Raw genomic sequence first — 16867 nt, 5'->3', positions numbered from 1 at the left:
AGGTTACCGAGGATTAATTAGGACTACTCTTTTTGAATTTTAATGTCAAGTTAAAAATCGTAATTAAAACTATTGGCCAGTTACCTTCAATAAATGTGTTGGATGTGGTTTTCTCAGTTCTTCATGGGATTATGTTAATCTATCTTGACTCCCTCCTCCTGCATTGTGACCTTATATTATTGTCAACACTTAAAATAAATGACTGATCTGTCAAACTTTGCAGTGAAATTATCCTCACAAAAACTGTTTGACAATTTGATTTTATTCAGAGCAACTAAAAGAGATACATATCGTTTTGAACACCGTGGCACCCCTTACAATCAGTGGTGGAAAAAACGAGACAATTTTCTCGTTATCTTTTGCTGAATGCAGATCTTCTTCAAAGCCGATAGAAAACTGGGCGCCAGGATGATGTATGGATGAAGCTGCTCCCTCTCATTCATTCGGCACAAGCTATTGTTCTTGTGGACTTGGCCCAATGGTGACACCCTCACCTCTGAGTCAGAAGGTCACAGAGCCCAGGTGCACTCCAGACACTCAGACACAGCAACCTCAGGCGACACATGAGTGAGGATTTCGGGAGGTCATTCCACAACTCGTGCCATAGGGGGCTGAAGGCGTGCCCACCAATGACAGGGCGAATAAAGTGGCGCATCTGCAAGGCTGTGAGGCCAACGATATTGAGAGACCAACAAGGGAAGGAGGGCTGGGGCAAATCACAAAGGAAGGGAGAGACTGTCAATACTATGTTAATTACTTTGTTAAGATATAAAGGTGAACAACACTGCTTAAGCACTTTGAGCACTTGGAAAGACTTTTCCATGTCCGATTGGCATCACAGGAGCTGGAGTGCGTCATTGCTCCCAAAATTACATATTGTGTTGATTTGTTAAGTTTTCTTTCGGTGGGGCAGTGGTTAGCACTACAGCCTCACGGCGTCAAGGTCCCAGGTTCGATCCCGGCTCTGGGTCACTGTCTGTGTGGAGTTTGCACATTCTCCCCGTGTTTGCATAGATTTCGCTCCCACAACTCAAAGATGTGCAGGCAAGATGGATTGGCCACGCTAAATTGCCCCATAATTGGAAAAAATTAACTGGGTAATCTAAATTTATTTTTTTAAAGTTTCCTTTCGGATAAGGTGTCAGAAATTTATAAGGAGCTGGTGGATTGGGAGGGAGGCCCAATAGGGGTAGTGAAGCGCAAGTGGGAGGAGGAATTGGGTGGGGTGGTGAAGGTTGGACTGTGGGAGGAGGCCCTGAGGAGGGTGAATGTATCCTTGCCGTGCACTCGGCTTAGCCTTATCCAGTTTAAGGTGGTCCACAGGGCGCATAAGACGGTGGCCAGGATGAGAGGTTCTTTGAAAGGGTGGAAGACAAGTGTGGGTGGTATGAGGGTGGGCCCGCAAATCATGTCCATATGTTTTGGGCATGTACAAAGCTTGGGGGAATTCTGACTGGGGTTCGCCAATGTCATGTCGGATGTCCTGAAGGTGAAGTGGTCCTGAGTCCAGAGGTGGCTATTTTGGTGTTTTGGAAGACTCGGGAGTCCAGGGAATGAGAGGCTGATGTGTTTGCCTTTGTCTCCCTGGTAGCCCGGAGATGGATATTGTTGGAATGGAAGGGCTCGGGGCTCCCGCAACAGGGGGGATAAGGAGGGTGGGGGGGGGGGGGGGGAGAGACCTGGCAGAGATTCTCAGGTTAGAAACAATAAAGTTTGCCTTGAGAGGGTCTGTGGAGGAGTTTGCCCGGAGGTGGCAGCCGTTTATTGACTTCTTCGGGAAAAGTTAAGATGTCAGCAAATGGAAGCGGAGGCGGGATGGTGGGGTATTGGGCATTTGGTTAAGTTTGTTATTTGCAGCCATGTTGGTTTGTTTTGTTTTGTGATTGTGCTTGTTGTGTGAATAAATAAATGCCTCAATAAAATATTTTTCTTTTGTTACAGAGACCCTTTGAAGGGTTGTGACTGATGAGAGACTTGTGCTGGTGGCAGCTTCTCGATTTCAGCACCTGGAGTGATACTTTTGCATTGTGTCTCTGGCCGGATGGTTTGCACAGACGATTCTCTTTCTTCCGCTCCAAGCAGGACCTCGATTATGAGCTGCAGATCCTGTTTCTGGAGCTGGGAAGTCAACGTGCCTCCTTGCAGGAGCTGCCGGCCTTTTACCAGGAACCAATCAAAGTCAGGAATCTGGTTGCCTCCCAACGGAGCACCTTCCGATATGGAACGATGGATATCACACGGGAGCAGCTGCTCAGAAATCCAATACGGGTTTATGTGGCTGAGAGAAGGGTAGGCTCAGACTGCTGGGGCGACAGGTTGGATGGTGGAGAGATGGGCTGTCCAGTGGTGGAGGGGGCCCCCAAGTTGAAGACTCTCTTTGTGGGAGGCCTCCCTTTTTCCACCAGGGATTTCATGCTGAGGATGTTGTATATAGCAGTTGCATGTAATGTGAGATGATGATGGTTCTTGCCCCCCTCCCCCCAGGCCGCCCATATAGTCTGCAGCCTTAAGGAGTCTGAGCTTCACGTCTCTCAAGCACGTGCAAGTTTGCAGCACCTTTTTGGCTGTTTGAGGAGGGATGTTCCTGGCGCCTTGTTTGCACTTCAACCCCATGCTCCTGACCATTGGCCACCCGGCATGGAGCAGGGGTGGGGGTTGGGAGGGGGGGGGGGGGGGGGGAGGGGCAGGCAGAGCAGAAGACCACCTCATTAGCTCGCTCCTGGGCCAAGCCAAAGTGGCCAGAGGAAGGTTCAGGCAATGGCTGATTGATGGTGTTGTTCGACCCAAGTGCCTTCTTGCCTTCTGTGGCCAAATTTACGCCCGGTTATCCCTGGAGAGGGAGCACGTGGCGTCAGCCGATATGCCTTAGGCCTTCCGCGACCAGTAGGTGCTGCAGGGGCTGGGGTGCATCATCAGAACCGGGAGCGATATTTTAATTTACTTTTCTAAGTTTCCTTTTGTCAATTTGGTTTCGTTACAGTGACCCTTTAAGGGCTTGTTCATCTCATTATTTCTTTATTTCTCTTTTACTCAAATGAGAAGAAAGAGAGACTGCTGAGACCCTGGGGTTGGCTGGGTGGGGAAGAAACAGATTTACATTATGCTGAATCCTGAAAATTAACCTATTATCAAGGGAAGTAACAGTGTTCAGTTTCAGACTTCACCACTGGCTTGGAGCCGAGATAACATGGAGGGATTTGACAGTCAGCAATTTGAACAAAGTAGGAGACTCTGCAAGAATTGATCCTGTTCGGGTAGGGAGGAAAGGTAAAGGAGGAAACCGGCAACACAAAGGGCAAAGGGATTTCCACTCATGAATTTCTCTTCAGCGGCACATGACTTTGAACAGAATGCTTTTCATGTTGGTCTGGTTTCCTGGTTCACGGACATGGCAATAGTGTGTGGAAACATGACTTCAATTAGCTGTCGCTCTGTTTTAGCGTCAACATTGCACAAGGGTTCAACGTTCATTATCCATTCTCAACCATTGGAGTCAGTGATCCTCTGCAATGTTTTCATTCACCCTTCCAATGTACAAGAGTGATGGACATTTATGTTACCGAGCCTCACATTGAAGAGGAAGGTATGCTGTGGGTTTGTTTGTGAATACACGTTCATGTTCCTGTTGTATTGGCCACTACAACAGTCACCGTTCTTCGCAGTAGTTCACTCAATGGCGGATTCATGTTTCTCGGAGGGAGGAGTATTTGGAGATTACACATGGTTGGGAGTTATGGCTGTGCAGCCAGTGATCCTTTTCCATGTGCCAGCAGCGAATGCAGAAAAGCATTTGAAGTCACCTCAGAGAGGTGATATGGACTGAAGATGCATTTGAGGATTCAAAGACTCTAATTGACTTGGATAATGGAACAAACAAAGGAGCTGGGTGCAGGCCACAAAATGGCAATGACGAGGTAAAGGAACAAATCTGGAGGAAAATTGCAGAGAGACCCAAGATCCTTTTTCAAAAAAGGATGTGGGTGTCGCTGGCTGGACAAGAGTTTTATTATCGAGGCATCATTTATCTGGGAACCGTTGCTACAAGTCAGCGAGCTCGGGGCTGAGGGGCGAACCTGGTTGATGTGAGTTGGGACATGGACAGCAGAGTTTAGATGGTGTCAGGTTTACTGAGGGCAGAATGAGGATGAGCAACTGGCAGTGTGCTGGAATAGACACGGAACAAAGGCACGTGTGTGGCTTTCAGCAGCAAAGGAGCTGAGGGTTGAGGGAAGAGAAGTTGAGTGACATTACAGAGGGGTTCCATGATTGCACAGTAGGTAGCACTGCTGCCTCACCGTGCCAGGGACCCGTGTTAAATTCTGGCCTCAGGTGACTGTGCGGAGTCTGCACGTTCTCCCCATGTCTGCGTGAGTTTCCTCCGAGTGTTCCGGTTTCTTCCCACAGTCCAAAGATGTGCAGGTTAGGTGGGATTTCGAGGATAGGGCGGGCGAGGACTGCCGACGCAACGAAGAACCCCACCAGTGGAGAATCTAGCCCAATGAATCCTGTGGCGAGTAACTCCCTGCTAACTCACCAAAACCCACTTGATTGGCAACTCACCCACAAACATTCACTCCCTCCACCACCAATGAAAGGTGGCAGCCGTGTGCACTATCTACAAGATACACTGCAGGAACCCACCAAGGCTCCTTCAGCAGTACCTTCCAAACCCACAAGCTCTACTATCTAGAAGGACAAGAGCAGCAGATACCTGGGAACCCCACCACCTGTAGGTTCCCCTCCAAGCCACACACCATCCTGACTTGGAAATATATCGCTGTTCCTTCACAATACTGGTCACAATACTGGAACCCCCTCCCTAACATCACAGTGGGTGTACCTACACCACATGGACTGCGGCGGTTCAAGAAGGCAGCTCACTACCACCTTCTCAAGGGGCAATTAGGGATGGGCAATAAATGCTGCCCTAGCCAGCGAAGCCCACATCCCAGGAGTTGAATAGATGTTTGAGAAAACCATGTGGTCAAATATGCGGAAGGTCACAGACAGGTCGAGAAAGATGACCTTTCTCAGACAGATGTCATTTGTGATTTTGACAAGAGACAGTTCAACACACTGGCAGGGATGGAAACCTGATTGAAAGGATCAAACATGGAGTGCCAGGAAAAATGCAAATGGATTTGGGAGGTGACAACACATTGAAGGACTGGGGGGACAGGGAGGAGGAGCGCGAGGAGGGCCAGGAGTGAATTTGGAGATGGGGTTGTAGTTTGCAAGGGTGGAAGGCTTATGGGTTGTTTTTTTGATGAAAGGGAGGATCTGAAGGGGGCTGGGGGTGGGGGGGGGGGGGGGGGGGGGGCACACTCTGAAGAGAAGCAACCAAAAGATACAGAGATTAACAGTCAAACATAGGAAGCAAGTTTCTGCTAAATGTTGGGTTCACGATTCGGGAGAAAACCGAGCTGAAAACAAACTGTGCTGGGAAGAACTGGAAAAGGAAGTAGGAAGTAAGAGGTCTGAGAATAGGGTGGATGAAAAATATTCACCAGGACATCAGAAACCTGACAGAGGATGTCTAGTATCCAGTCCTGGAGGGTGAGGGTCGAGAAGCTGAAGAGATGGTGGTGGGTCTAGGCGGGCCCTGAGCGGGGGTGGTAGCTTTTGATTTGGGGAGGGTGTGCACAAGTCCATTAAAGACTGAGATGAGAAGGAATTTCTTCTCGCAGAGGGCTGTGAATCTTTGGAACTCGTGCCGCAGAGAGCTGTGGGGCCGAGGCCCTGTGTATATTTAAGGCTGAGATAGATTCTTGATCAGTAAGGATCAAGGGTCAGGGGAAAAGGCAGGAAAGTGGAAATGAGGAATGTCGCATCAGCCATGATCCTATTGAATGGGGGACTCCTGTTCCTATTTCTTATGGCCTTAAGTCGGTGGTAGCACACCACATTACTTCTCACTGCTGTTGTGGAGCCCACAATTAAAGACAGTGAGATGAGGCTGAATGACTGCCAGTCGTGTCTTCATTGATGCTGCATGGTTAGACTGTTCGATGCAAGTACAAGTGGACAGTACTTGCAAGGTGTACGCTCTGCCTATCTGATCCTCTGCAATCAGGGCCCTTGCATGCTATGGGACCCAAATTGCATCGTGATAGAGGGCACTGCAAGGCACAGTAAGATCTGAAGACACAATCTCAGTAGATGGTAAGTTGCACTCCTGAGCTGGTGACTCTTTCAGGGTAGCAGTTTGGGACAAGGCGAGAATCATCGCAGATGAGGTCCGGAGACTCAAACTGGCTCAGTCCTTTCTTCTTTACAGTGAGAAGAGATGGAGCAGCATTAGCCATCGAATGTCCCTTTTATGTTGATTGCAGAGTAGAGTGGGAGGCAAAGACAGACAAAGGCATCAATAAGGGAAGAGTTCAGAATAGAGCGGGCGACCGAGTTGCGGTTAGATTATGGACATCACAGAGTGTTGCAGACGGGTTGCACTGGATGTGTGAGGACGGCACAAGAGAGACGTGTGTGACCCACCATAACAGCAGATCTCCTGGTAGGAGTAGTTACAGCCAGCAGCAGCACAAGCCCCCCCCCCCCCCCCCCCCCCCCCCCCCCCCCCCCCCCCCCCCCCCCCCCCCCCCCCCCCCCCCCCCCCCCCCCCTCCATTCCCTCACACTGTATCTCTTACTGTAAACCTTACATCTGGATACAATGGTCCTCCTCCCATCAGCTGAGAACGTTGTCTACCTTATCTAAATCTGACATAATCGTATACCTCAATCAGCTTTATTATAAACATAGGTCTTAGGAACAGGAAAAAGCCACTCGGCCCCTCGAGCCTACTCTGCCACTCAATATGATCAGGGCTGATCTGATTTTAACATCAACTCCATATTCCTGCCAGCCCCCAATAACCTTTCATCCCTGATAACCTTTCACCTTTCACCCCCTTGTTAATCAAGAATCTATCCAGCTCTGCCTCAATTTTCAAAGACTCTGCTTCCCCTGCCCTTTGAAGATGAGAATTCCAGAGTAAGAAGTCTTACAACACCAGGTTAAAGTCCAACAGGTTTGTTTCAAACACGAGCTTTCGGAGCACGGCTCCTTCTTCAGACCTGAAGAAGGAGCCGTGCTCCGAAAGCTCGTGTTTGAAACAAACCTGTTGGACTTTAACCTGGTGTTGTAAGACTTCTTACTGTGCTCACCCCAGTCCAACGCCGGCATCTCCACATCGAGAATTCCAGAGACCATGTGAAAAATAATTTCTCCTCGTTTCTGTCTTTTTAAACAGTGACCCCGGGTTCCAGCTTCTCCCAGAAGGGGAAACATCCTTTCCCCAATGCCAGAGCAGACTCGATGGGCCGAATGGCCTAATTCTGCTCCTATATCTTATATCCTATGAACCCTGTCAATACCTCTTCGACCCCTCTGAAGTGTTGGCTAGTGTAGACTTGAGAGATGAACAGACACTTCCAACACTGATGAAGGTTCAACTCAATTTTATTAACTAACTTCTAACTAACTAACACACGATGACTGTGGGTCTAAATGATGCTAACTTAAACTAGAGACCTAAGCCTTGTCCGAACCAGTTGATTCTCTCAGCACGTGGTGTGAGTCTGTGCTGGGCTGGATGAGTTCCTGTTACACTCAGAGGCAGCACCCAGAATGAGCGGGAACCGTGGTGCCCTCTGCCTTTATAGTGTGTGCATTCTAACTAGTGATTGGCTGCGGTGTTTGTACATGTTGATTGGTCCCTGTGTGTGTCCATCAGTGTGTGTCTGCACCATGATATACTGGTGTATATTATGGCACCCTCTGAAAAGTTTCAATCAAGTTGCCTCTTACTTTTCTAAACTCCAGTGTATACAAGTCTGGCCTGTCCAGTCTTCCCTAAAAAGACAACTCACCCATTCCTGCTATTAGTCCGGTAACCCTTCTCTGAACTGCTGCTAATGTATTTACATCTTTCCTGAAATAAGGAGACCAATATTGTACACAATACTACAGATGTGTCTCATCTATGCTCTGTACAACGGAAGCGTAGCCTCGCTACTTTTTAAATCAATTGTCCTCACAATAAACAATAACATCAGAATAGAATAGAATCACTAGAGTGCAAAAGGAGGCCATTCATTGTGTCTGCACCTGCCCTCTGAAAGAGCATTCAACATAGGCCCAGTCCCCACCCTAACTCTGTAACCTCACCTAATATATGGGTCAATTTTTCATGGTGGCCAATCCACCTAACCTGCTCATCTTTGGACTGTGGGAGCAAACGTATGCAGACACTGGGAGAAAGTGAAACTCCACACAGACAGTCACCTAAGGTCAGAATTGAACCCGGATCCCTGGCGCTGCGAGGTCGCAGTGCTAACCACTGTGGCACTGTGCTGCCATTCTATTAGGTTTCCTAATTACTCGCTGATACCCCTATACTGACCTTTTCTGATTCGTGCACTAGGTCACCCAGATCCCTCTCAATCTCAGCGCCGGAATTCTGCACCGTTGGGATTCTATGTTCCTGCCGGCAGCATACTCTCGTCAGTGGGTTTTCCGGCGATGGGGTGGGGTGGCTACAATGGGAAATCCCATTGGCAAGTGGCGGGAACAGAGGATTCCACCGCCAGTTAAACCCCTGGAGAATCCAGCCCCAGAGCTCTGTAATCTCTCACCATTTAGATAATCAGTTACTTTTTTACTCTTCCTTCCAAAATGGACATTTACATTTGCCCCCATTAGGGGCTGGGGCTGGTTTAGCTCACCGAGCTAAATCGCTGGCTTTTAAAGCAGGCCAGCAGCACGGTTCGATTCCCGTACCAGCCTCCCCGGACAGGCGCCGGAATGTGGCGACTAGGGGCTTTTCACAGTAACTTCATTGAAGCCTACTCGTGACAATAAGCGATTTTCATTTTCATTTCATCATTTCATTATACTTCATTTCCAGACTTTAGTTCGCTCACTATATCTATATTGCTTTGTAGCCTCCTTATTTGCAACTTACTTTCCTACCTATCTTTGTGCCGTCAGCAGATTTCGCAACCATACCTTTGGTCCCTCCATCCAAATAATTTATATCGAGTATAAATGACCTTCAGTGGCATTTCCATCATTGAACCTCCACTGGCAACATCCTGGGGGCTTCCATTGGCCAGAAGCTGAACTGGACCAGCATGTACAATCAGAGGCTCAGAATCTTGCAGTGAATAACTCACCTCCTAACTTTACCAAAGCCTGTCCATCATCCATCAGGCACAAGTCAGGAGTGTGATGGAATACTCTGCACTTGCCAGATGGGTGCAGCTCCAACAATACTCAATAAGCTCGCCATCATCCAGGACACAGCAGCCCTGCTTGTTTGCACCCCTTCCACAAACATTCACTCCATCCACCACTGACGCACAGTGGCAGCCGTGTGTACCGTCTACATTGCAGGAACTCACCAAGTATCCTTCGACAGCACCTCCCAAATCCACAACCTCTACCACCTCGAAAGACCAGGGCAGCAAATATGTGGGAACACCACAACCTGGATGTTCCCCTCCAAACCACACACCATTCTGACTTTCATCGCCGTTCCTTCACCCTTGCTGGGCACCGTCTCGGGTTGGGGAGAACAAGGATTTCCCGTAACATTAAAACATGTTGGGAGGGAGTGAGAGTAAAAATATTGTGTGGTGCTAACAGTAGAAAGAAACGTAACACTCGGTTTACAGGAGTTGCGAAACGAATCATTGTCAGCCCACTGGAAGGCAATCGACTCTTAATCTTGGGCAGGTAATGCCTGGTGATTATTTGTGTTTTGTACAGTCAAAGGCAAATTAAATAAAAGTTGCCCTTTTCAGAACAAAGTTTGGCTATATAAGGAGTGGCTATTGTCAAAATCATAAAGATAAGGAGAAATAATTGACTGACAACTGAAAGGAGCATTTGTTTGTTGTCTCTCTTCCCAAATTTTAGGTTATTGGATTGAACTGCATTCACAATTTAATTGCACCGGAAATTGGAAAGTACGACGAGGTGTGTCATATGGAAAAAACTAATGAAGATTGTTTGGAAATAAATGCCGTGGGGGCTGACCCCACCCTTGAAACTAGTTCTGCAACTGAGTTCTGGAGGCCTGGCCCTGCTCTCATATAAGATCATCATATTGCCAGTCCCAAGGGTTTAGACTGACTGAGTAAACAGACCAAGAATAGACTGGTAAGAGACTGCTTTATTCCAGAGAGATTTTAAACAATAGATACTTCTCAGGCGCAGAGGTTTCTGGTACTCTCTATTATGGTGCACTGTACCTACCAGTATTGCTTTAAAAGGGGCAGGGATGGCTCATTAGCTGTGTGAGAAGAAAAACAAGGAAATCATGCCATTCCAGAGTCCCCTCCAGGACCTCAGGATATTCCACAGCTCTTTTCAGGCGACGGTCTACTCTTCAACCTGCAATCACATTTGAAACATGGGAAGCGCAGCAGTCAATTTGCGCACAGCAACATCCCACAGATAGCAACATGACGGTTGACTGAGTCAACTTTTAAAGTATTATCAGTTGGGTGGTGGGGTTACGTATGGAGTCGGGAGGAGCAGCAGAATAGCTCCCCTCCCTCCCTATGAAGTAGCGATCCTGGGCCTCTCTCACGACCACCTGAGAGTGGGGGGGGGGGGGGGGGGGGGGGGGGGGGGGGGAGAGGCATGTGCCTTGGCCTCAAGTGTTAAGCAAAAGAAGGAACTGAACAAACTTCACCTCTTTTCACAAACCAGTCAGAAAAGTGGTTCCCCAACTGGACGATCGTTCACCCCCAGCCGTCAGCCTTTCTCTCCCCACGGCCAATATTTGGCACATCCAGAAAGGGAGGAGGGAAATAAAAGCAGCCGGATGCTCCGTCGGTGGATCCTCTGCTTTGCCAGCAGCGCACTCACGCTCACGTGGGTTTGCCGACGACGTGGGGTTGGCCACAATGGGAAACCCCACTGGCCGGCTGCCGGGATGGATGGAGGGTCCCCTCTGCCTGCGGGGGTGCGCCATGCCAGAAAATGGGTGTGGCGGGACGGAGAACCCCGCCCAAGGTGTAAAACTAAAACCCAATTTTAAAAAATTAAAAAGATGGTTGGCACCTCAGACTTTTTTCCTGGGCTTGCTCACAGCAACGTCCCACAAACTCAAGTTCAATTACTGGAGACTGCAGTGCCATCCAAGAGGGTTGGAAACAGTACAAATTGCGGTGTCAGGATAACGCGGGGCTCTACCTTGCACCGGTATCTGATCGGGAATTGACTGACTTTGGTCAGCTTCAACGTGGAAATTAACGGAAAGATGAAATTGCAGTCTGATCATCCGAGGTGACCACCATCACACGTTCACCTTTGTACTGAGGAGGGCTCCACTGAGGTGACAGACTCTCATGCCAGAGGGTTTATGTTTCAATAACGTTGCTGAAATGAACGCTAACGTGGCAGTAATACAATCAGCAATATGGGGCAGGCCGAGTCTCCATTCTCCGAAGCCCTCAAGGCCAATTGGGTTTCCAGCTTCAGATCATTCTGTTTTTCGGAGACTATGTAGGACTGGGCCTACTGACATTCCAATGGCCGAGGCCTAAGCTAGCTATAGTCTGAGGTAAATTAAATGACCAGAACAGTAAGATGTACCATTGGATAATAGATATAGAATACCTTCCTGGAGGACACTAGCATCAACATCGAAGACCTGCTCCTGCGGATCTAACTCCAGTGGAAGGGCCATCGTATCCGGATGCCCTCGGCAGCTTCGCATCTCCCAGCTCTCCATTGGCCAACGCTCTATAAGGGCAGCCAAACGAAAAGATATAGGGATACGCTCAAGGCCGCTGTAAAGCACGGAGGTATTGACACCACTGACCGGGAGGAGAAGGGCGTGGAGCATTGTATATGGTTCCACCTGGACCATAAGTCGCGAGCCACTTCGAGGCTCAGCTACTTGACAGTGAGGCAGAACGGCGGCAGCAAAGGCACAGGGATGCAAGCTGCCCCGGGGCTGAAAATTCCCCCCCCCCCCCCGCCCCCAACATAACAACATGTCCCCCCCCCCCCCCCCCCACTACAGAAGACCTTGTTGATCCAGGATTGGGCTCCTCAGCCATCTGGAGACTCACTAAACCTGATGGACGTTACCCTCGATTTTGAAGTATCGCCGATGACGACAGGGTACCGGTGATAATCTCCCACTCCTGGTGCCACCGGTGATCCTGCCTGTAGGAGCGGTTCAGAGTGTTGATGTTGAGAAATAGACATTCTGCACCGTGTGGTCGGTGGAGTTCAGGTTGGCTAAGGTCATGTCAGCTCGGGCCAGGGACGTCCTGCACTGAATGTCAATGATTTCCAAAGAAAGCGTGGTGTCTGGGTGGGTTCGGTTTTTGGATTCACGGATAAAGGATACTTAATTTATATAATATGAACTGGACAATTAAACCAAGTCTTAAACACTCAGGTAATACTGACTGTATGAGATGGTTTACAATAGGTGACGGCAAATCATTATTCACTTCACTTTAATCTCCCATTTCTAATTTCCATTGCCTTTGGTCGATGGATAAAGCCCACCCTTCATCTTCTTGCGACAATTCAGGATGGGCAATAAACACCTGTCCCGAGAGGATTCAGACATTCAGAACATTCAGAGCTTACACTGCGGAAGGAGGTTTACCTCCAGGTTGGCGGCCATTTGCAAATCTAAAGTTCATCCTGAGGTCAGCAAGGGGTTAAAGACCACTACTGTTCTTCCAAATGATATTCGCGCCAATCAAGTTCAAATGTGACGTCCATCCACCTTGCACATGCAACACCGCCACAGGTTGCACAGACAGATGTGCTGCAGAGCACATGTTTGATTCTTCAGCCTTGATGGAGGAACTTAACTCTCTCCAAAAAGATCTAACCAGTGCTCTGCAGAAGGCCACTGTGAGGGCTGGCTCTCTCTCCAGAAGGACAGGACTGGGTGTCATTTTCTTGAGATTGCAAAGGTTTGAAGTCAAACCACGAGCTGAAAGCAAGGTTTGATGTGGAATAAAGTGTCTCTACAGAAAAATATTGGCCTGAACGTGAACCTCGAACTAAAGGGCCAGTCTGACAAGAAATACAGCGTCTCTCCAGAAAGCCTGCTGCCAGTGAGGATGAGACTTTCTAATCTGCTGGGACCCTGAATGGATGGTGCTAAAAAGAAGACCATTACCAGCTGCAAACTGGAGGCTTTGATCAACCAGCGTGCTACACGTGTGCTAAAGAGCCGCCATTGGAAACAAAGATTCTTGACCGTCATCGTTTAATTTTCACCCCTTCTCCCCTCTGTGTTTGTCTGCCCTGTGTAAGCAGTGGGTGGGGCAGTTAAAAGTTAGCTTGTCGTTATCCAGTTGTGTTTACTGCATATTTCATCGTCATCATCATCATTCCTGTTATAAATAAACAGTAATTGTGTTTGAACTTACAAACCTGGTGACTGTAATTATTGGGCAGTCAAGAGCCAAAGTCTCCAGGACTTTTTATAAGAATTATGGGTTAATTCACTTGTGCTGTGACTCGGGGGCACGTGGGGCTGGAATTGACCGAGCACTAGCCCAGGGTGGTGTAACAGTTGGGCCAGCTGACTCTGGGTGAAGGAGGGTTAATTTCATCCAACCCATGAAATTAGCACCTCCCATTCAACTGGAAATAATTCACAGTTCAAGTATTTAGATTGAACACATAGGTTTAAACATTGGAAACTGTCCCACATGGATGATAGCTGGAACATCGCATCGCGTTACTGTCTACTCCCTCCTCCACAGCCAATTAATCACCAGGGAGATGCAAAAGAAAAAGGATAGTGAGGGAAAGGTTGCTCAGGAGACTGTGTACTTTACCTTTAAGAATGTGAGAGTGTCTATCTATGCATCACCAGAAGGGAAAGCAGGTGTGTATTGTTCCACTTATGGTCTCATCCTTTGCTTTAATCAGCTTCGACCACAGCTTTGAGTGTTCAGAGCTTTACAACAATGGCCATTGTTTCATGGAGTGGCAATCTCATGGTGAATATATTTACTCGTGTCCTTGTGGAACTCTGAGAAAAGAACAATCGGCCCCAGCCTCTTGTCCGTGTGTTTATTGATAGTTCACCTGGACTGCAGCTTATTGAGTCAGATTACCTTCCTGACTGGGAAATGAGGCTGCTTCTTTCTAACCCAATCTACTGACTCAGGACGAGTGAGAACACTGGAGTGCAACGAGGCCTTGTGCTGAGGGCAGGGGAGTCAGGGGTAAAGTACACACACATCATTTTAATGGCACTACAGAACAGAACAAGAATCATTGCGTAACATAGGAAAAAGCAAATGACTTAAACTCTGTGGGCGGGGTTCTCTGGCCGCGTTTGCCCAGCAACCGGAGAATCCCGCCCGAGGTCAATGGACTTTTCCATTCTACGCGGCTCGCCCGTGGCGTTCTTGCGGCGGTTGAAGGTGAGAAAAGGTGGTTGTTACAGGTAGGGTTCAGTGAAGACAAGGACAGGAGTTTAAAATGTTACTGTTTCCAGATTGTTCCATCCCTGTAGGTCGTTCTAACATTGCTGTTCAGACTGGAATAGTTCAACTTGTGCAGTGATGCCCAATTGTGAACCACCCTGACCTCCAAATAACAAAAACATGTCGGGGAGAGCCGGAAAGGTATCGTGCCTAAATGGCCACGCTCCCCGGGGGGGGGGGGGGGGGGGGCACATTCACTCTCACCTCGAGTTAGTTTATAGCCAGATAAGGAGCTGAAGTTATTCAGGGCCTTCATTATGCCATTGATGGAGGGAATCATAAAATTATCATAGAATTTACAGTGCAGAAGGAGGCCATTTGGCCCATCGAGTCTGCACCAGCTCTTGGAAAGAGCACACTACCCAAGGTCAACATCTCCCCCCTATCCCCATAACCCAGTAACCCCACCCAACACTAAAGGCAATTTTGAACACTGAGGACAATTGATCATGGCCAATCCACCTAACCTGCACATCTTTGGACTGTGGGAGGAAACCGGAGCACCCGAAGGAAACCCACGCAGACACGGGGAGAATGTGCAGACTCCACTCAGACAGTGATCCAAGCTGAAATCGAACCTGGGACCCTGGAGCTGTGAAGCGACCAATGCTACCGTGCTGCCCTGTGTGTATAATATATAAAAGTTGGTCATCTGGATAAAGAGATATGTCCCACCCTATTGATCAGGGGTATTGCTGATCAATACCCCTCCATTGATTGGAAGCTCCCTAGGCTTTCGAGAGAGGCTCTATTGCTCGGGCAAATAACAGTGGAGAGAGAAGGCAGCATTGCCTCATGCCCCTATTCGAGGGGAAGTAGTCCGAATACAAAGTATTCGAGTGAACGCTGGCAGTAGGGGCATTGTATCGCAAATGGATCCAGGAGACAATTTTTTGGCTGAATCTAGATTGAGATACTCTCCATTACGACACAGGAGAGATTGGTAATTCAAAGGCTTTAATCATCAGAGAACTGAACAGCAGCCGAGAAGTGTGCTCACCACATGCTGCCGAGTGAGCCTCATCTTATATACCGTTTCCTGGGGGCGGAGCCAGAGGCGGAGTCCCCCAGGGTTCCAAGCCCGGTCTTAAAGGTAAGGTACAGTTACAGCAGCTACTGATACCATTCATCACATAGATCTTCCAAGAATCTCAAACAAAAGTCCCATTCTACCCTGTCAAATGCTGCCTCTGCATCTCGAGATACTCTCAGCTCTGGCTCGGGTGCAGGAGAAGGAGCAAGTATCACATTCAAAAGGCGACGTCTATTGTCTGTCTGGTCCTCTGAAATCATGCTTGGAAGGCAAGGTTCCAACCGGAACGCCAGAACCTTAGCAAGCAGCTTAACATCTGCGTTTAAGAGCAAGATGGGGCGGTATTTCATAGAATCTACAGTGCAGAAGGAGGCCACTCGGCCCACCGAGTCCGCACCGGCTCCTGGAATGAGCACCCCACCCAAGCCCATCCCTCCACAACCCAGCAACCCCACCCATCACTAAGGGCAATTTGGACCCTGAGGGCAATTTAGCCTGGCCAATTCACCTAACCTGCACATCTTTGGACTGTGGGAGGAAACCGGAGCACCCGGAGGAAACCCACGTACACACGGGGAGAACGTGCAGACTCCACACAGACAGTGACCCAAGCCGGGTTTTGAACCTGGGACCCTGGAGCTGTGAAGCATTTGTGCTAACCACTATGCTACCGTGCTGCCCTGACCACACTCGGTCGGGTCCTTGCCCCTCTTAACGAGTAAGGAAAGAGAGGCTTGAGTAAGGGTTGGAGGGAATGAACCGCAGGATAGGGGGTCATTGAACATACCTAACAGCAAAGATGTAAGTTGTTTCAAGAATTGTTTATAAAAGCCATCCAGGCCGGAGGCCTTACCAGCCTGCATGAGACCAATGCGTTTTAAAATCTCATTGGTGGGTAACGGGGAGTCCAGCTCGCCACTGTCAACTGTTTCGACAGATGGGATGGGCAGGCTGTCCAGAAAATCAGCCATGATCGAATTATCGGCAGGAGGCTCAGATTTATATAGGTCACAGTTGTGGGGTGTAAAAGCTGCATTGACCTGGAGAGGGGAGGAAACCAGGTTGCCGCCCGGGTTGAGATTCTGGGGGAGTTCACGGGGAGGCCAATGGGCAATTAGGTTGGTGTGCTAAAAGACAACTGGACTTCTCCCCATATTCGTAGAAAGTACCCTGGAGTGCTGGAGCAGATGTACAGTGTTACTGGTGGTCAGTAACTCAAACTGGGTCTGTAACTTTTATCTGCTTGCGTATAATTCCGGATTGGGATCGAGTGAATACTGGAGATTCTCCTCTAAAATGGATTCCAACAACTTCTGTTGCTCTAATTTCTTCACCTTTAGCTCATGAA

General features: G+C 48.7%; 1 protein-coding gene across 2 annotated transcripts in view; it reads right to left on the bottom strand.

Annotated features, from left to right (window-relative positions):
* Window positions 1-10156: 10156 nt before the first annotated feature.
* LOC119957425 (phosphatidylethanolamine-binding protein 4) overlaps window positions 10157-16867 on the bottom strand; it is a 581902-nt gene continuing 575191 nt past the window's right edge. Inside the window, exons 9-10 of one of the 2 annotated variants that reach the window (XR_005458802.1) lie at window positions 11629-11754; window positions 10157-10395 (exon numbers count right to left, since the gene is read on the bottom strand). The gene's annotated coding sequence lies outside the window, so the exon portion shown is untranslated. The remainder of the gene's footprint in view (window positions 10396-11628; window positions 11755-16867) is intronic. The other variant, XR_005458803.1, reaches the window with a different exon arrangement.

The sequence above is a fragment of the Scyliorhinus canicula genome, chromosome 26 (genome assembly GCF_902713615.1).
Source record: "Scyliorhinus canicula chromosome 26, sScyCan1.1, whole genome shotgun sequence".
Taxonomy (NCBI): domain Eukaryota; kingdom Metazoa; phylum Chordata; class Chondrichthyes; order Carcharhiniformes; family Scyliorhinidae; genus Scyliorhinus; species Scyliorhinus canicula.
The sequence above is the reverse complement of the archived record's forward strand: the minus strand, read 5'-3'. Positions and strand labels throughout refer to the sequence as shown.